The sequence below is a fragment of the Megascapheus bottae genome, chromosome 5, assembly GCF_031878675.1.
Source record: "Megascapheus bottae isolate mThoBot1 chromosome 5, mThoBot2.hap1, whole genome shotgun sequence".
NCBI lineage: Eukaryota > Metazoa > Chordata > Mammalia > Rodentia > Geomyidae > Megascapheus > Megascapheus bottae.
Window position 1 is genome coordinate 41,710,240 of NC_143513.1, and position 21,354 is coordinate 41,731,593.

Sequence of the window (21,354 nt, forward strand, 5' to 3'; positions counted from 1 at the left end):
GGCTACCAGTCACAATTTTGCAGACTACAGTTATATTGGTGCACATAATTACCAACCATAGTGATAAGTATTTATTCTTTTCCATATTTAACCTATTTTTATTATTCTCCATGCATAAATGTTATACCTATGCAACTGTCATTCTTGTGCCTAAGTGTTTACTTGTGCGAAGATGTGTTATTGATGCCTGTTATTACATAAAATGGCCCACAAAGCATTGTCATGTTTTGTTTTGTTTTTTGCCAGTCCTGGGCTTCAGCTCAGGGCCTGAGCACTGTCCTTGGGATTTCTCAAACCTAGAGCTCTACCACTTGAGCCACAGTACCACTTTTGCCTTTTTTCTATGTATGTGGTACCGATGAATCAAACCCGGGTCTTCATGCATGGTAGGCAAGCACTCTACCACTAGGCCAAACTCCTGGCCCCACATTGTCATGTTTTTATGTTTCCTTTTTACAATTGCCTTTAAAGAATGTAAATAAATGTCTTTTAAATAGTTAGTCAATTGTTATTCTTTTCCAGAATTCTATTTTCGGATCTGGATGTTTGGAGATTATAGACTTTGGCAACTTTGATCTTTTGGAATTTCAACATTTGGGATTATTGCATTCAAGCTTGTGACTATCTGGATTTTGGGCCAAAGCCCTGCTGGAATTGTTAACTGGCTGGGCACAGTGGTTCATGCTTGTAATCCTAGCTACTTAGGAGGCTGAGATCTGAGGACTGCAGTTCAAAGCCAGCCTGGCACTAAAGTCCATGAGACTCTTATCTCCAATTAACCACTAGAAAACCAGAAGTGGTGCTGTGGCTCCAGGGACAGGGTGGTAGCCTTGAGCTGAAGAGCTCAAGGACAGCCCCCATGACCAGAGTTCAAGCCCCATGATTGACCAAAAAAAGGTTAACTGTTAAAGGTGACACCCTGAGAACTCAAGTCTGCACCGGCTCTAGTGCCCAGAGGCTTGAAGTGCTGATTAAGTTCAGACAGGAAGACTTATGAGCTGTCTGGCTGATGTCACAGAACACGAAAAAGGTAGAACTTGGCAAAGAATGAAGAAATAGAAGAGATGAAAGACAAGCCATTGGAGGTATGGACTTGAGTTCCCTCACCACTCCCGCAGGGAGTGGGAACAGATTGGGAAGCCATCCAAGGACCATCCATCAACAGGACAAGATGAAAAGTGCCTGCAGGAGAATACTTTGTGGGAACCCAGATTATAAAATCTCTAGGGAAGACTTCATGAGGCATTTTTTTTCAGTGATTGGCTTGCCAAGGGTGAAAGAGCAGAGCAAGACAAACTTTATGGGTAGAATTATTCTCTATTTATTTTGGACAAAGTATCTAAGGGGAAAACTTAAAGCTGTTGTCTGATACAGATAGTACAAAGCCACATTCCTGACAGTAAGCTTGTAAGCATAGTGGTTAGATGCTCAGGATTCAAATAGACAGATCTAAACTTCAATATTTACTCCTTACTCAACAAAGATATGACATTAAAGGGAAAAAAGAAAAGCTAATACAAATCAGAAGTTCTAAACACTCACATACAAAATAAACAAACAGGGCCAGGAGTTTGGCCTAGTGGTAGAGTGCTTGCCTAGCATGCACGAAAACCCGGGTTCATTTCCTCGGTACCACATACATAGAAAAAAGCCAGAAATGGTGCTGAGGCTCAAGTGGTAGAGCTCTAGCCTTGAGAAAGCCCAAGGACAGTACTCAGGCCTTGAGCTCAAGCCCAGGATTGGCAAAAAAATAAATACATAAATAAAATAAACAAACAAAAGAATATAGCAAATACACTTCAAGGCCAAAAAAAAAAAAAAAAGAAGAAGAACATAGCAGTGGCAGAAAAAGAAGGAAGGAAGAAGAGAAAAAAGAAAACCAACAATCAAAGCAAACCTGCCTAAGTGCATTAAGGGGAAGCTAAGTGCAAAAGGCTACTACACAAGCAAAATCTTGTAAAAGAGCTCAGGACTCAGATTCAATGAGGCAAATAGTGAAAGGTAAACAGAAGCATGCACCCAAGAGAAACTGAGCATGGGAAAAGTAAATTCCAAATGAGTTTGGAACTCATGGATTTAAGGAGAATTTGAAGAATGAGATCTGACAATTTGGAAAGATCTGCATATACGCTTGATGAGTTTGTTCTCCATATATTCATTTCAATAAATAATTATTATGGTTCCTGTTCTCATAGAGTTTCAAGCTCCACTATACAACTAAACAGTTAGGACAAATTTTTTGAAACACATTCCAAGGCAGGGTAAATGCACTTACTGAATCTTTAATGGACAGCCATCATTTCCATGCACTGTCCCCTTGATCCAAAGGCTGCTAGTGTGACTTTGTAGGAACACAAACCTGACTTGTTCCCACATCCATCACTTGTGTGGGACACGCCAATGTAACAAAGACATAACTGTGGCTGCCCAGAGTGCACCTCTGGGTGCTGCCAGAGCAGGTGTCACATTCTTTCTTTCTCAATATCCTCTTCTAGGAAAGACCTAGGTGTGTCCTAATTATTACAAATGAAGGGAACCATTGAGCCTATCTGTGTTCCTTTGGGTCTGGCTTATTTCACTTAATATGATTTTTTTCTAAATCTTTCCATTTCCTTACAAACGAGGAGATGTCATTCTTTCTGATGGCAGCATAGAATTCCATTGTGCCTAAGTACCACATATTGTTGATCCAATCATCTACTGAGGGGCATCTGGGTTGGTTTCATATTTTTGCTATGGTAATAATGCTGCAATGAACATGGTTGTGCTACTGGCTTTAGTATATCCTTGTTTTTGGACATTTGAATGAATGCCAAGGAGTGGAATTGCTGGGTCATAGGGGAACTCTATGTTTAGTCTTTTGAGGAACTGAGGAACTGCCATACTGCTTTCCATAGTAAGAAACCATGATTTTTAAAGATGTCTGCAGTTTCTTTGATATTTTTTTCTCCAAGAAGAAAAAGCTGAAGCTTTTCTAATAATTGATTTAATTCTTTTTTTTTTTTTTTCGCCAGTCCAGGGCTTGAGCTTAGGGCCTGAGCCCTGTCCTTGGGCTTTCTCAAGGCTAGAACTCTACCACTTGAGCCTCAGCACCACTTCCAGCTTTTTTCTATGTATGTGGTACCAAGGAATCGAATCCAGATCTTTCTGCATGCTAGGCAAGCACTCTACCCCTAGGCCAAACTCCAGGCGCTTCATTTAATCCATTTTAAATTAGTTTACATTAGGTATAGGTCTGAGAGCGGAGAGAGGAATAGCGCATTGTTACATCTCCAAATGTTTAAACTGGATCCAATTAATCTCATACTCTCTCTCTCCTTCCCTTCCTCCCTAACAAAGAAAAAGAAAATAAAACCCAACAGAGTTCATTGTTACATGGTCATCATTGCAAATAATCTATTTTGTTTGTATTCATCCTCCTTCATTCCCTTTCTCAGCACAATTATTGAACAATATATATTAGATGACATGAAGTATCACTTCCAAAACTAGATGATAAAAGCAAATGCGACTTTCTCCTCCCTCTCCCTCTCCCTCTCCCTCTCCCTCTCCCTCTCCCCCTCCCCCTCCCCCCCCCTCCCTCCCTCCCTCCCTCCCTCCCTCCCTCCCTCCCTCCCTCCCTCTCTCTCTCTCTCTCTCTCTCTCTCTCTCTCTCTCTCTCTCTCTCTCTCTCTTTTTCTCAGACGTGTGCTATGGAGAAAGCCAGCAGCCATGTTGGGAGGGCAGTCAAAGTGGGAGGGCAGTCAAAGTGTCCTAGGGAGAGAACAAAGGACCAATAGCCCTTGGAAGGAGCGATTCTGGACCTGCCCTCCTGCCTCAGTGCAGACTTCCCTGGAGCATTGGATCAGGAGGAGTTGTCCATACAGTGCACTCCAGTTTGACTTGAGTCTTGAACTGGAACATCCGCTCTAAGCTGCATGTAAACTCCAAACCCACAGAAACCAAGAAATAGGAAGTTTTAATTGTGTTAATTGGCAAGTCTGAGGGTAGTTTGTCTCATCACAATGAAGATGACGATAGCAGGGAAGGAGAAAGATAGAAAAAGACCAAGGAAAAAAAACACCCACCCCATCTCCTTTTATAATATTCTCATACATCATCATTAAAACCTTTTCAGAGATGAACTAACACAAAATCCTAAAGAATTGTGGAGGGGACCAAATCAACGTACATGGAGCACAGAATGTCATGGTTTCCAGAAGAATAAAGACAAATGGCTTTAACTGTTTTAAAATGTGCTTGTGGTCTGTAGAAGTCCAGTAGTGAATTTGATGAGTCAGATGATGCGGTAAAGAGGGTCAAGACCAGCGAGGGATCTGTGTGTGATACCTACTGCGGGGAAGAGAGCCCAATGAGGCACAGGAAACAATTGCTGCAACTAAGGAAGAAATGAGCAGGCAAGTTGATGAAAGGCGAAAACTGGCATTCACATATTAAACGACATAGTATTAATGACACACTGTAAGCTAGATAAAGGAAAAATGTGAAAATGCCTTTTTTTTTGTGGGTCATGGGGCTTGAACTCTGGGCCTGGGTGTCTTCCCTGAGCTTTTCATCTCAAGGCTACCACCCTACTCCTTGAGCCACAGTCCCACTTCCCCTTTTCTAGTGATTAATCGGAAATGAGTCTCACATTCTTTTTTAATTTTTTATTGTAATTAATAGAAGGGTTACATTATATTCACCAGATAGAAGGTACATTACTTAACAATCATTGCTTCTCATGTTTTTGTCCCTATTTCCCTCCCAACCCCCTCCCCCCATCTTGTTTCCCCCTTCCCTATCCTGTTTCAAATACACAAATAAACATATATATAATATATCAGATAACAAGGTAACAATAAGAGATAACCAAAGGACAATAAAAGAGATGACAAATAACATAGTACAGTAAGAACAATCACACATTATATGGCTCTTGTTTCTATATCCTGGAGGTCCTTTCATATTAAGTGAAGCAAGCCAGATTCAAAGGAACATAGGCTCAATGGTTTCCCTCATTTGTCATAATTAGTATAAACCTTGGACTCTCCTAGCAGAGATTTACAATAGGGCAAAACCTAGATACGTAAGGCCATATAGAATGAGACTAAATGAGAGTCTCACATTCTTTAGTGTCCGGGCTGGCTTTGAATGGTGATCCTCAGATCTTAGTCTTCTGAGTAGCTAGGGTTACAGGCATGAGCCACCTTGCCTGAGGAGAAAATGTCTTTGGGTAGACAAATACTACTAGTAAAAGGAAAAGATGAAGGCTCAGTGCTGGTATTCCATGACTGTAAGGCTTGCTACTCAGGAGGCTGTGGCCCAAGGATCACTGAAGCCAGCTCAAAAAGGAAAGTTCATGTGGGCTGGGAGTTTGGCCTAGTGGTAGAGTGCCTGCCTAGCATGCACAAAGACCCGGGTTCGATTCCTCGGTACCACATACATAGAAAAAAGCCAGAAATGGTGCTGAGGCTCAAGTGATAGAGCTCTAGCTTTGAGAAAGCCCAAGGGAAGCACCCAGGCCCTAAGTTCAAGGCCCAGGACTGACCAAAAAAAAAAAAAAAAGAAAAGTTCATGAGACTCTTCTCCAATTAACCATCAAAAGTCAGAAGTGGAGATGTGCCTTAAGTGGTAGAGCACCAGCCTTCAGTGAAGAAGCTAAAGGACAGTGCTCGGGTCCTGAGCTCATGCTTCCATGCTAGTACAAAGAAAGAAGGAGAAGGGGAGGGGGGAAGGAGGATAGACAGGAAAAGAAAAGAAAAGTGGGCAAAAACCACTGCAGGATTCCCGAAGAAAGACTCATGTCCTTACAGTGGAGCTCTGACAAGAGATTCTTGGGGTTACAGGAGGAAGAGGGATCAAACAGGACTCCTGCCAATTTGACATTTATTTTCCTACTGGGAGGCTGGGCTTTAAGTGGCAGAGGCAATCGTCTGAGAATGAGAAAGCATAGTAAAGTTCATAAGCAAACGACAGTTCCTGCAACAGCTTGGCTTGTCATTGCATTTGCAAATAATTCCCCTTCTGTTGAATAAGGGTTTGGCAGATCTATTCATTGGATTCTGGGGAAAGGGGAAAAAAAATCCACAACACCAGTGCTTTCTCCAGAATAGCAGTAATTGGAGGCCCTCAATGTGTTCGAATTTAGACTCAAATTTTCATCGCCTAATTTTACTGCAAAGAGTAGTAGTAGCAAGTGATAGGAAAATACCTTAGGCTTAAAATGATGCTACTAAAAGAAGACCACAATGTTCTAAGACCAGTAACAGAATGACTAAAATGATCTAGAGCTAAATTTTGTATTAGAAGACAGTTGTCCATACAATGAGGCGTATGTCTTTTAAAAATAGAGACAGCATCTGGGGCTGCCTTCTCATTGTGTGAAATATACAAAAATGCTAGACAAAAATGTGATTAGAATTCTGATACTTTATGGATAGGGCCTGAAATAAGGCAAGAATATTCATGCAATCCTCTGCAATATGCATAACAATAGAGACTGAAAATATACCGCATGGGAAAATGCTAATGAAACATTAATAAGCAAAAATTTCTGTGCAGAATCAGTGCAAGTAGAGTTTTATTAGAGATTAGAAGTCTGATGTTTTGGAACAGTAAAAAGTTAATCAAAAAGATAGAATAAGAAATGACATAGGTATTGTTTTGTTTTCATAAGACATTAGAAAAAATAATATATACAATATGATCCAATGAACTCCAAGAAATTCTTGGAGTTTCCAATGGAAACAAGAGGTTTTTTTATTGTACAATTTGAAGTTATTTTTTCTCCCTTTTTTCTTTAGTTTATTCTCCTTTGAGTTTGTTTGGTTTTTGGTTTTTGGGTTTTTTTGTCATGGAGTTTGGACTCCGGGCCTGGGCGCTGTCCCTGAGCTCTTCAGCTCAAGAAAACTGCCCTACCCCTGGAGCCACAGCACTACTTCCAATTTTCCAGTGTTTAACTGGAGGTAAGAATCTTAGTGCCCAGTCTTTAGAGCCCAGGCTAGCTTTGAACTGTGATCTTCAGATCTCAACCTACTTAGTAGCTAATATTACAGGCATGAGCCACCTCTCCTGACCCTTTGTTGTTTTTTATTTCTGTACCTTTTGTCTTGTGTGTAAGTTTATCTGATTTGGGGAGGGGAAGCAGAAGCACAGAAATTATCGGGCAAAGGGTGAACCGATTCAGCAGTGATGCTCAGTAGACACTGTGGTGAGAATGAACTATATAACTTATGGGGGAGGGAAGATGGGAGGGAAAAACCTGGGAGAGAATGAGGGAGGGGATGACACTGCTCAAAAGGGTATGTACTCATTACCTGGCATATGTAACTGTAGCCCCTCTGTACATTACCTTTACAATAAAATTTTAAAAGTTAAAAACAAAAACAAAATTTCTTTTAACAGTTATTTCTAGATATTGATAATATATAAAATTCTAGTTTTTCTTTATACCTTCATACTTTTTAGATATGTATGATCAACTCTGTTAGTGTTTAAAGTATTATTTTTAAAACTTGTATTTCAAGGCTGGGTACTAGTGGCTCACACCTGTAATCCTAGCTACTCTGGAGGCTGAGATCTAAGGATAATGGTTCAAAGCCAGCTTGGGCAGGAAAATCCATAAGACTCTTACCTCCAATAAAAAATTTTAAAAAAGAAAAACTCAAAAAAATCCAGATATGGTGCTGTGGCTCAAGGGGTAGATCAGTAACCTTGTACAAAAGAAACTCAGGGACAGAGTCCAGGCCCAGAGTTTAAACCCCAGAATCTGCCACAAAGACAAAAACAAAAACAAAACAATACAAAACAGAAAAGGCCTTGTACTTCAAATTTGAAGGCAGGATTGTATATAAATAAGGGAAAGAGCATATGTAAGTTGTAGTCTACAAAATAATATTATTCTAAGAATGACAGGAGCAGATGGATTCTGTTTTGAATTTGGTAACAAATATGTAGGTCTAGATTTAGTGTAAACAACTATAGAGAGATGCATCTGAGAAGAGGGACATTATGAGAAGAATGGGACAAATTGTTGTTAAATCATAATTATATGATTTCTTTCAAAAGATAAAAGGGGGCAAAGCAAAAATAGGAAATACTATTAAATAAAGAGAATATTGAGAGTTGACTTCCTGTATAAAACTATATTATATGCATTATATAATATGTGTTACATATGCTTCGAACTATTTCTGTAAGATATAAGAGTTATAGGGCTCTATACCTAAAAGGAATCTCGGAGATAATCTAGTGTTTGTTTCCGTTATCTTACAGAAAATGCTGATACCCAGACAGGGAAGGAGATATAAACTTTGTCAGAGTGAGTTTGAGATGCCTTTAGTGTTCAGAGTTTAGGGCAGCACCTCAGTTATTCACTATTATTGTTTCCTCAACAGCACAACATGTCACTGTAAATAGAATATTTTAAAGGGATGTGCTTTATAAATCGAACAGGATTAGATCACTATAAAACAAACAAACAAACAAAATCCAAGGGATAAGTTAATTTAAAGCTGAGCAGTGATGGGGTAAACCCCAGGCACAGTTTACACCGATGAACTGAACAACCTAAAAGTATAAGTAAAAGGGAATAATCCACCAACATCCATCTTATTCAAGAGACAGAATAGATAGAATTGAACAGTTCTCTATAGTATTCTCTAAGTATTGGTACTTAATGAACACAAAAGCTTCAGATGTGTAGGGCCCAAGTCTGTAGACAGGTAATGGATTTAGAACGTTTTTGTTGTTGTTTTGTTTCCTTGTTTTGAACAGAAAAACAAAATAGAGGGGTTTTTTTTTGTTTTTTTGCCAGTCCTGGGATTGAGCTCAGGGCCTGAGCACTGTCCTTGGACTTTCTCAAGGCTAGAACTCTACCACTTGAGCTTCAGCACCATGTCTGGCTTTTTTCTATGTATGTGGTACCGAGGAATCGAACCCGGGTCTTCGTGCATGCTAGGCAAGCACTCTACCACTAGGCCAAACTCCCGGCCCCAGAACAGAGTTCTTTTATCCAGGAAACCCCCCAAATTAGAAAGAGTAGATGTAAGCAGGAGACAGATGTGAACAGTGAGTACAATTCAAGAACACATAAATAATTTGAAATATTGAAGAATTATTTGACACAAAATAGAGCAATCAGGCTTTACGGGGAAAAAACCGTCTCTGGTGACTAGAAATAAAAATTCATGATAAAGCCGGATGCCAGTGGCCACAACTGTAATTCTTCCTACTCAGTAGGTTCAGATCTGAGGTTCAGGGTTCAAGGCCAAACAGGACAGGAAAGTGTGAGACTCTTATCATCTCCAATAAACTACTCATAAAAGACCAGCAGTGGTGCTGTGTTTCAAGTAGTAGAGAGCTGGCCTTAAGTACAAAGAAGCTCAGAGCCCAGGCCCAAAGTTCAAGCCCCAACACCAGGGAAAAAAAAGAAAGAAAAATCATAATAAAAATGTATAATAATAATTAGATTGAATATTTTTATATTTAGGTTCTTAGGTTAACAATAAGTGTAAGCTGTAAACATGAATACAAGGTCACTGAAAAGACAATCCAGTGCCGGTGGCTTATGTCTGTAATACTAACTACTTGGAAGGCTGAGAGCAGAAGAATTACAGTTCAAAACCATTTCTTTGAGCATGTCCAAGAGAATCCTTCCAACAGCTAGACAGTAGCCTACATCTTTCGTGCCAGCTATCACAGGAAGAATAAAACAGGTGTACTGTGGTCTAGGCCTGGGCCTAGGGAAAAGCAAGACCAGAGTAGGGAGGAAAAAAAGGCTCAGTATTAGTGTACCTATCTACAAGTATAAGAATCTAGGGTACTACTAGTACTAGTACTACTAATAAAATAATAGTAATAATAAAAGGGAAATTATTGATATTGGGTAAATATAATGGCAAGTGTTTCCTTCCTCCTCCCTCCCTCCCTCCCTCCCTTCCTTTCTTTTTGTTCTTTTCTTTCTTTAAATAGGGTCTTTTTTATGTAGAACCATTTAGCCTTTTGCGTGCTGAGATTACAGACACACATTATCACATTTACCTTCATTGTCTCTCTCTCTCTCTCTCTCTCTCTATATATATATATATATATATACAGATATAGATATAGATAAACAATATATATTGTTTTAAATGAAACATACTTAAGACTAAAACCGTTTTAGACTAAAACAAATGATCAAGTATGCTTTCTTTTCTTCACTACTCATGCTGCCTTGTATCCCATTTCCCCTTAGAATCAGAGGATCTTGCAGTTATGCAATAAAACCAGCTAGGAGAATCAGATAGAAGCCTTGAGCCTGGGGTGGAGCTGTAGATGTGTTTAAAGAGAGGGAGCCCCGTGGAAAATGGCTATTTTTGCCAACCCCTTATAGGGGAGAACTTTGCATCTAAGCCAGGAATCTACATACTAGAATCTCTGTTAACATATGATGGCTGGCTGATAATATCCTCATGCTCTATTTACTAGCCAGTGAGGTAGTGCTTATGTCCAATACCAGCAATCCACCAAGAGGAAGTTTTGGGGTTTTTTTGTTTTTTTGTTTTTTTTGCCAGTCCTGGGCTTAAGCTCAGGGCCTGAGGACGGTCCTTGGATTTTTCTCAAGGCTGGAACTCTATCACTTGAGCCTCAGCGCCACTTCTGGCTTTTTTTTTTTGTCCTAAGTATGTGGTACCAAGGAATCGAAGCTGGGTCTTCGTGCATGCTAGGCAAGCACTCTACCACTAGGCCAAACTCCCAGCCCAAGAGGAAGTATTTTTATTTATCACTTCTCAAACCAGGTCTTCCAGTTCATAATCTCAGACCAGACTAAATGTCTTTATATTTTTATTTCCTATCTATATGCTTCATATTCATCTACCCAACCTGAATATAAGGATAGGAGCATTTTACCTCTAACCTGTCACTTTGTATCAACACAACTCCTAGTGTAGCACCTTGCACAGATAAGGTGCTATAAATAATGTTCTCTTCATAAGCGAGTTCCTTCTCAGAGAGCCACTGCAGCTATTAAAGGAAAGTTCCTAATGCATGTCAAATAGGAAGCTCCATACTTTTTTAATCCTGGAAATGGTTACATTTCAAATAACTTTCAAGGTTTATTCTCATTCATTTGCCCAGTGCAGCTCTCAGCATTAATATTTTTGATTCACTGGGATGTGTGCCAAAAATAGGAAATCTAATCTAAATACATAAATTGGCCCAGGAAGTAGCATCCTTATTATTCTTATTGATGGCAAACTCAGATTTCAACTCTTTCCCCAGTGGTTTCCTATCCTTTCTGGAAGACTTTATGCCAAAAAAGGCATGCTTCACCTAGCTCTTTCTAAGTGACAGGTTCTATTTAAATGGGTAGATACACGTTGTCAGACTGTACTGCTTTGAGAACAAAATACTACTATTGTAAAGTAATATTGCAGTAAAAACAATACTTTTGCTAGCATTCTATATCTCTTCCATCCTTCCATCTATTTTAGAGGACTTAGGTCCTGATTTCAAAGAACTTTCAAAGACAAACAGAATCAAGAATAATACTAGAAATACTATCTTAATATTAATTTTCTAACATATGCAAGTATATACAGGCAACAGGTATATTTGATATTCTAAATATTGCATGATCTTATCTTGATATGGTACCTGAGAAATCCAAACCTGTACTACTTATTCAAATTATCACTCAAGTTCCTAAATCTTCCTAGGTGAGGTGTTTTGTTTTGTTTTTTTAGGTTTTTCTCATACCTTTAAGACAACAGACTTATTCTATTAGAATCCATGGTGAATAAGAAATTTCTAAGAAAAGGAAATCTTTCATAGTTTTGTCCCAACTGTGCTTTAAGAAAGAATTCATCAAAATGTAACCATAGGAGTCCTCACTGAATTCTAATTCCTTTCAGAGGTTTATATTGTCTCAGGATCAGGGCAACGTCTTAGAAAAGGATGAGGTCTCTACAAATACATCTTTCTGTTTAATGTAGTCCATATATATTCTACTGATTCTGTTTCTGCTACTGCATAGTTGGGGACCCAGGGAAATGTCATTTTCAATCTCTATTTGGCCTCTATTTGAAGTTGAGTGAAATCAATGGTTTTAAACATCTAGAAGCAAAATCTTTCCCTTAAATAAAATATTTTATTTATGTCTGAGTTTGAAATCACACACTTAAATACTAACTCATATCCATTTAACCAAGAGACACTTCCTAATAATTTCTGGTTTCTAACAGCAAGCACTGGATGCCTGCTAGATGTGAGGTTCTGTAAGGATCCTGTTACCTTCCATGACTCATTTCATCCAGATTATTTTCCAAAGGTAGATTAAATAACTCCACAAATAAAAAATGATAAAGCTTTTATAATAAGAGTACAGAAGGGCACACAAAATAAGGTGTTGTTACTTCTGGCTAAAGGAACAAACAAGTCTTAATGAGGAGATGACATTTGTAGGGAGGTACTACTGGTATTTGAACGCAGGGCCTTGTGCTTTTTAGGTGTTCTACCACTTGAACCTTGCCTTTAGCCCATTATTGTGCTAGTTACTGTTGAGATAGGGTGTCACTTCTTTGTGTAAGTAGGCCTGACTGCAATCTGCCTATTTAGACATCCTAACCAGGATGACAGACTTAGACCACTATGTTAAGCTCTCAGTTGAGAAAGAGTCTCAGAACTTTCTTCTTATGGCAGGCCTCAAAGCATGGTTCTCCTCTTTCCAGGTAGCTAGGACTACAGGTGTGAGCTAACAGCACCTTGCTGAGGAGCTGGTATTTGCCCAGGACTTAGAATTGTGTACTGTAGAAGACAAGATGAGGTTTTTCCAAAGGGGCAAACATCATAAGGGGATATTTGCAAGCAGGAAATTGAAAGACACTGTTTAGAGCTTACACTGAAGTGTGATTGTGATGTAAAGTGTGATATGTGTGATTGCAAATGTGATTGTGGTATAATAAGATGATAGGGACTTAGAGCTAAAGCTAGGAAATCAGTTGCAAATAGTTAATGGAAGTCTTCACAGTTCAAGATTATGAGGTTTGCTTTTTTATTCTTCAAGAAACAGAAAGCGTTTTGAGGTTTTATTTATTTACCTTTCAGCAGAAAATGACACAAGCACAAATCCAGCTAGAAAACATTTCTCAGGTAACAATGTATAATTAGGAATGGAAGAGAGTGGAGACGGTCGGGTTAATGAGGAGGCTTGAACCGTAGTGAGAAGCAGTGAAGACCATCTTGGGCAATGATAAGAAATGCTTTTTTTCCTTCCCACCCCCCTCCAATTATATACTAAAGCACTAACCCCAATGTGATTGTCTTTGGATATAAGACTTTTAGAAAAGGTGGAATTACATTAAAGGTGGTCATGCTGGCCTGGGGCCAGAGAAGTAGAAGAGACAGCAGAACACACTTCCTTCTCTCCCTAACTCCTTCCTTTCATCCTTCCCTCCTTCTCCCACTCCCCCTTCACCTCTCCCCCCACTCACTCACACTCTTTCTCTCTCACTTACTCACACTCTTTATTTTTCCTTCTCCATGTGCATAAAACAATAAAAGGCCAGGTAACAGATACCTGGAAGATTACCATCTGCAAACCAGGAAGTGGTCTCACCAGAGCATGACCATTCTGGCACTCTGATCATGAATTCGCATCCTCCAAAATGGTGAGGGCAGAAATGTCTGTTATTATACTATGTTTTTTTTTAATATAAGCCCAAGCTGACTAAGATAAAATGCAGGAAGACATGGAGGAAGATGCTAAGGAAACAGAATCAACAGGACTTGACAACAAATCCACTTAGGGAATGACACATAATGGAATTCTATGCTGCCATCAGAAAGAATGACATCACTCCATTTGTAAGGAAATGGAAAGACGGAAAAATTCATATTAAGTGAAGTAAGCCAGACCCAAAGGAACATAGGCTCAATGATTTTCCTCATTGGTAATAATTAGGACACACCTAGGACTCTCCTAGCAGAGGATTACAATAGCACAAAATCTAGGTACATAAGGTCATATACGATGAGACTAAATGAAATGAACTCTAGGATATGAAAACGAGCTTTATCTTGTGTGCTTATTGTTTTTAATGTAGTATGTTATTTCTCTTTTTGCCTTTTGGTTAATCTCATATTGTTACTATATCTGACTTTGTTACCTGGTGTATTTTATATGTTTATTTGTTTATTTGAAGTAGGAAAGGGAAGGGGGGAAACCAAGATGATTGAGAGGGATGGGGGAAGGGAAATGGAGACAAAAACATGAGAAGGGATATCAATGTGTGAGAAGTAATGCATCTACTACCTGACGAATATAACTGTAACTCCTGTATATATTATCCAGACAATTTTTTTTTAAAGTCAATGGAGAGACCGATCCTGGAAGGACAGAATTTGTTTTTTTGTTTCTGACAAGTTCTGTCACTGAATCTGAGGCACTGGTAACATAGCCAGTCTTCTAGCAGATGGATGGAGTTGTGGGCTTTGTGCTTAAGAAAGAAGACTGAATAAAAATCATATTTATTTTGGAATCATATGTCAAAAGATAGTACCTCAAACTTCTCATGTATGAACAAGAGCATTAATTTACCTTGTGCAGTCGATAGGAAAATCTAAACATTCCATGAAAAAATATATCTATTTTGGTGTATGCTATATAAGTCTGCCTTATGTGTGTCTTTACAACTTCTAGAACATATGTATTAAAGAATTAGAAAAGGCCAAAGGTTTGTCTTCAAATGGTTAACCATGTCTAACATTTCCAAGTATTCCTTTGTACATGTGTAATTTGTTTCTGAGAGAGGGAAAGACTAAACAAAATCCAGCAGTTCAACAAATGAAGGTACTATGACCCTGAAGTAGTGTAAATGGCACAGTGTTCTTCAAATAAAGCACACATTTGCTCTAAGAAGACTGAAAGCCAGAAGAGAGCAATCTATGCCCATTGGGACACTGATTAGCAAGAGAATTTGACACCTGGGAACCTTTCACAAGTGCAATGGAGTTGAAGAAGGAAAATGAGGAACACAAAAAGGAAACCACTGGAATAGAACACAATATTGTAGAACAAGTAAAAGTTTTATAGGCATTCAACTACGTGGGCCAATAAATAGGATATTTAGAAAATACCTTGAGGACATTGGCTTGTAAAAATGTGTCTCTTTTAAGAGCCTGTGATTTCTTAAACTCGTTGAACTTGAAGATGTAAGTTTCCCCCTTAATGTTTTAGTCCAATAAACACAGAAACAGAGAGGGGAGAATCTTAGTCTTTGAAATCCAGAAATGTGCAGATATCCTGTAATCTAGGACATGCTACAAAAATTCAGACTCTATGTATTTGTGTGTGTCAGTGTGTGTGTGTCAGTGTGTGTGTGTGTGTGTGTGTGTGTGTGTGTATGAGTATGTGTGTATGTACACGCGTGCACCAGTACTGGGACTTGAATTCAAGGCCTCATTATTAGCTTTTTTCCCTTCAAAGATGCTTTTTTCTTCCATTTTGTTATTTGAAATATTTAATTTAATTTAATTTTTTTATTGTTGGGGTAATGAATAGAGGAGTTACAGTTATATTTGTCAGGTTGCAGGTGCATTACTTCTCACACATTGATACCCCTTCTCATGTTTTGTCCCCACTTCCCTCCCCCAACCCCCACCCAATCATCTTGTTTTTCCCCCTTCCCTTTCCTATTTCAAATAAACAAATAAATGTATATACAATATACCAGGTGACAAAGTCAGCTACAGTAACAATATGAGATTAACCAAAGGGCAAAAAGAGAAATAACATAGTACATAGAGAACAACAAGCACACAAAATAAAGCTCTTGTTTCCATATCTTAGAGTTTCTTTCATTTAGTCTCATCTTATATGACCTTATATACCTAGGTTTTGAGCTCAAAGCTGCTTTTTTACCTCAAATCACACTCCACTTCCACATTTTGTTGGCTATCTGTCTGGACAGGTTTGAACTTCTATCCTCAGATCTCAGCTCCTGATTAACTAGAAGTAGACATGTACCAATGTACCAGGGGTGCCTAGCCCAAACTTCTTTAACTTACTGAAAGTTACTTTTGTCATTCCCAAATTTCTCAGAGGCACTTTCATGTGTGTGAACTGTTTTTATTTTGGCTATTTGATTACATTTTACAATAATATATGTTGGTTTTTTTCCTATTCTTCAGCTTAGAATTTTCAATGACTAAGCAGGAATATTATGGATAGAAAAACACATAGATTATAATAAAAATGTTAAAAAAGAATTTCCAATGACTACTTATTATGGAATACCAAGATTTAGTACTCTTATTTCAAATGTGCCCACCCCTCAATTCTCTCTCTCTCTCTCTCTCTCTCTCTCTCTCTCTCTCTCTCTCTCTCTCTCTCTCTCTCTCTCTCTCTCTCACACACACACACACACACACACACACACAACTTTTTTTCTGCCCCAAAGTGTTAACTCTACATTTTCTCATTTTTAAAACATTATTATGCCTAATTAAATACTGATTATGGCTAAGCCATACAGTATTCTATAAATGCACGATTTTATGTCATTTCTTGCTCAATTTAATTTTCCCTGGAAAAAGCAGTCTGCTGGAGTGGATTATATTGTTTTCAATTGTAATATTTATTCATTTTCTTAATTTCCTGCCAGATGTATATATAACCAAAAACCTTAAGTGATTTATCACTTCTTTTCTTTTCTCTTTGGAAGCCTCTTGTATGTCTTTGATCTCCTGATCCACTGGGCCAGGATGATCTCTAGATCTGCTCAACTGCAACTAAGCCAGGTTCTAACCACTACCCTGAAAAACCACCTGCATAGAAATGCTGTTTAAAAACATCTCTTTTGATGTGATCTCTCAAGGAATGTAGAGAACAAAGAAGCCTGAGTACTTCAACCACTGGAGGCCAGGAGAAGGCAAGGTCACTGAATCTCTGAAAGGACTTGGTCATGGAGGTGGAAGAACCAACAAGTGGTGTCCTAGAGCCCGGGGAGAAAATGGACCTTCTTTGCATGGCTGCTTCTATGATTGAACCAAGCCTCTTCTCTCTTAATGACTGCTTCCTTCATTAAGCCAGGTCCTGAATAATGGCCCTTCTGATTAATTCAAAATCAACTACTTTGTGACCTTAATTCATCTGTAAAATCTCTTCACCTTTGCCATATTCTATTGGCTACAAGCAAGTCACAATTACTATTCACATACAAGAGGATAATACAAGACTCAGATGCATAGAAAGGGGCAAGAAGCAGAGGTTACCCTGGAGTCTGCTTGCTACAAAGGGCTAAGTTGAACTGGAAAGGGTAATGACATTGGAGAGAGAAGTGATAATTGCCAAGCAATTTCTTGGAATGGCTGAGAGAAAATGGGATGGAGCAGGGCTGGCAGGAAGAGTATTATCAGCACCTCATACACATAGAATCCTCCTCTTCCCAAGTTCCCCTTCAGAGGCACCCAGTGTCTTCTTGCTTTGTGCTCCCAGAGGCAGATGTGATCTTGTTTCTTGCTGGCTCCCTCACCCTGACCCTTCGCCCAGTCTTGCAAAGTTTCTTCCAAAAATCTAGTAGACAATTCCCATCTGGTCTTGTCTCTTTCCCTACGTGCTCTTTTAATTAAGCTTAAAACTAGCTTTTAAAAGCTAAAAAATTAAGTGTGGTAAAACACATAATATAAGCTTTCTATTTTATCTCTTTTAAGAATATGATTCCATAATTGTAAATGTAGTTATATTCTTGTGTAACCAATTCCAGAAGTTTTTCATCTTACAAAACCAGAACTCTTTACCCCTTAAACAAAGCTGTCCATTCCTCTGACCCAGCTTCTGACCATCCCCATTTTCCTTTCGTCTTCTGTAAATTGTGATCTTTTAGGTGCTTCATAAAGTGGCATTACACAGTAGTTTCTTCCTACAACTGGTTTATTTCAAGTTTTATTTCTCCAAGTATGTGGCAGAATTTTATTTCTTTTAAAACTAATTTAAAATGAAAAATTTATTTTCTGATTTGGGATGTGGCTTACTGGTAAAGTATTTGTCTAGCAAATGCAAGGCCCTGGATTGAATCCCCAGCACAGAAAAGTAAATAAGCAAAATTTATGTTTTTATAGTGATTATTCTGGTTCTTTTTTGTGCTTATGAGTCCATTCTCCCTTGAACCATTATTTTGGTGGACTTTCCAGAAGCAGAAATAAGCATATGTATCCAATCGAGTCTTCAAAAGGGAACTAATATACTATTTGTGAAATGTGAAATGAGTTTAAGGATATACTTTTTTGATGCTTAAAAAAAAAAAGCTCCTTAGCTTTGCCAGAACCCCTGTCAGAAGACAGGATAAAAAATGAATTTGCTTAGTCTTCATCTAGCCAAAGAAAAGCTAGTGCTTTGATATAAGCAAAAAAAAAAAGTTTCTTCTAGCAGGTTATTTTCTCAGCACGAGTACAAGCTCTTCCCAAGGAAGAGCTGATTCCCAGACCTGCACATCACCTGGGCATGTGTTGGAAATGTATGGAATCTGAAAATTGGGAGGGGGCGGTGCACTTGCATTTTAACCTCCAGGGATCAGAGGCTTGCTGGAATTTGAGAATCACTGGTCTTCTAGAGGCAACTCTGCCAAGTGGCATATGAAGATTAAACATTTTAGTTAGTTTTAGTTGAAATGCATCTAAGAGTTTTAGGCTTTTAACCAACATTGTATGAGGTGCCTAGACTACCTACAGTCCCAATGTTTGGGACTTTTCTCTGCTGAAGAGAAACCCCCTGACAGGTACCTAGACTCCCAACGGACTTTCTCATCCTGCATCGCAGTGGCTGGCCATACTGAATGACCTCTGTCATGACAATCCATAGGATGGGCAAAATAATCAAATTGGATTGGATTTGTGCAGAACATTAAAGACATCAGAACTGTGGCCAATGGTGAAAACTTTAAAAAGAGTATATATATATATATATATATATTTCTTACACCAAGAAGACTTGATCAGAATACAGCTTAACTATTGATAGGAAATGCTACATGACTGGTTGATCATAGTTATTATTCTGGGTGGTAAAGCTGAGCCAAACTATGTCCTTGCTGCTGTTTTGCTTTGACAGTGGCATATAGGTAATTTGCTATCTCTGTCCAATATTTGTTTAATTTGCCTCTGTAAAAACAAATTTGATAGCACTTTTATTTCATTTCAACATGAGTTCTTTTGCAATTGCTTCTAGACAAATTCTCTGGGAAACTAGTGCAAATTGCTTTGTAAATCAACCACCAAAGAATCAATATCAGTGATGTTCTTTTAAAGAATTCAAGATAACCAGTCCCTCTGAGGCATTGTCACTACACTGGAAGGTTCAAAAGCAAATATTCTGAAAATGAAAGCAAAGAAAAATCACACAATATTTAAAAAAAAGGTTAGGGAAGAAAAGCCAGAACATGATCTGAGGAATACATGTTCTGAGAACAATGCTAACATAATGAGAATATCCGGCTAAGTTTGACCTTTTCAGGTCATGGTTATTGATTTAGAAATTGAGGCAAATAAAAGTTATTATCCGAGATCTGTCCACAAAGATGTTTTGAATCCACATATCGTCCTTTAATGCACCACTATTACAAATCTCCCAGGATAGGGAAGACTAATAGGCCATCTAACCTAATTACTTATTTCGTGCTTGAGTTACTTCTACACTTCTAGAGAACTGAGTCCAAACCGTAGCACTGTGGTTGAGGGCACACAGCCATCTACTACGCCTCCTAAAACAAATCTACAAAAAGAAATAAATGAATTTGCAGACACAGGGTGTAAGATGATAGTTTAAGATATGGCTGTCACTAATGTTTGAAAGAACAGTGCCTTCTTTCTTCTGTCAGTTCTGGGGACAAGCTGTTCTTCGCCTGCCTCGGCAGACACTGGTAATTGTCCTTTGACTTGGTTGTCCTTCATCCCTAAGTGTGTCTGGCACCTGTTTAAAAAATTACATTCCTAAGCTTTATAGCCACATAATTCCGCTAATACTGCTGTGACACGAATTACCCCAATATTTAGAGGCTTAAGACAATCATTTTATTATGTGACTTTGAGGACAAGGACTCTGCACAGGACATTCATCACACAGCTAAATTGACTTCCACCCACATTCAAGGGGAAAGAAAACAACAAGACTTCAGCTCCTGATAGGGAGTGGTGAGTTCACACAGCAGGAGAGCATATGGGCTGGGAGATACTGTTGCTGTCATCTTTGGAAAGTGCAGCTTGTCACACTACGGGTGTGACCATGTTAGCTAAACTCTAGCTGGGAATAGAGGAAGAATTGGGATGTTTAACCTCTGGACCTTTTAAAGGGTGTGAGTTAGGGGAAGGGTAGGTTTCCTCTTATTTTCACTTTCCTCTTAGCAGGCATATGGATTAAGATGGCTGGCAGGACCCCAGCCATTTTGGACCACAAACTGAGGATTACAGAGCAAAGAGCTTGAAGGGAGGTGGTTCCCCAATGACCACGTAGAGTCTTAGCAGCCCTGAGCTACTACCGTTTATTACAGACAAAAACCATTTGACTTGAAGGGGAACAATAGAAGGGGTGATGTGGATCAAACTGTATCATAAGCTGATTTGCTGAACTGTACAGCTGTTTAAATTAAAAACAATGCATAAAAGTAAAATACAAGTAAATGAAGCTATATGATGCAAATACATCATAAGTTACTGGATTGGTAAAATATAGTAACAAATATTATGGTAGAGAGTTTGACTATTATTGGGTTCTCAGTGGTGTCTTAAAAAGATCATTATATTTCATTAAAAGTTTACTTCCTAAAATGCTTGATTGACAGTTACTTTAATTAGTGACAATAATTTGTTATTTTTATTATGGTAAGAAACCAAAGGAACACATTCACCCATGGAGAAAATACAAGATGCACCATAAACTAATGTATGGGATGCATCTTTCTGATCTCTGGATTTTTAGTTTCCTGAAGCATATATTTTTCTCTTTGGTTTATGTGGAAAGATCAACCAGGAAAACTAAGGGAACACACACACACACACACACACACACACACACACACCCCAAAGGCAAACAAAAAAGTGAACAAGTGAGCTTGTGAGCTTAAACTATAGGAAATGAAGCATGTGTATTTAAATGGCACGTAAAGACAAATTTTCTCTACTTCTAATTTGTAATTTGCAGAATGCGCCTCATTTCAAAGTCCAAGTTGGTAATTCTCTCTATATTGTAGTATTGAAATGTTTGGAGATGTAATTGGAAATCACTTCAAGAATAGGAAAAGGTTTTGTTGTTGTTTTCTTTTTTAACATACACAAGGTACTAATCAGGCTGAGAAACGTTTTGCTTTGAGAGCATGGCATTTTATCAAAATTGCACCA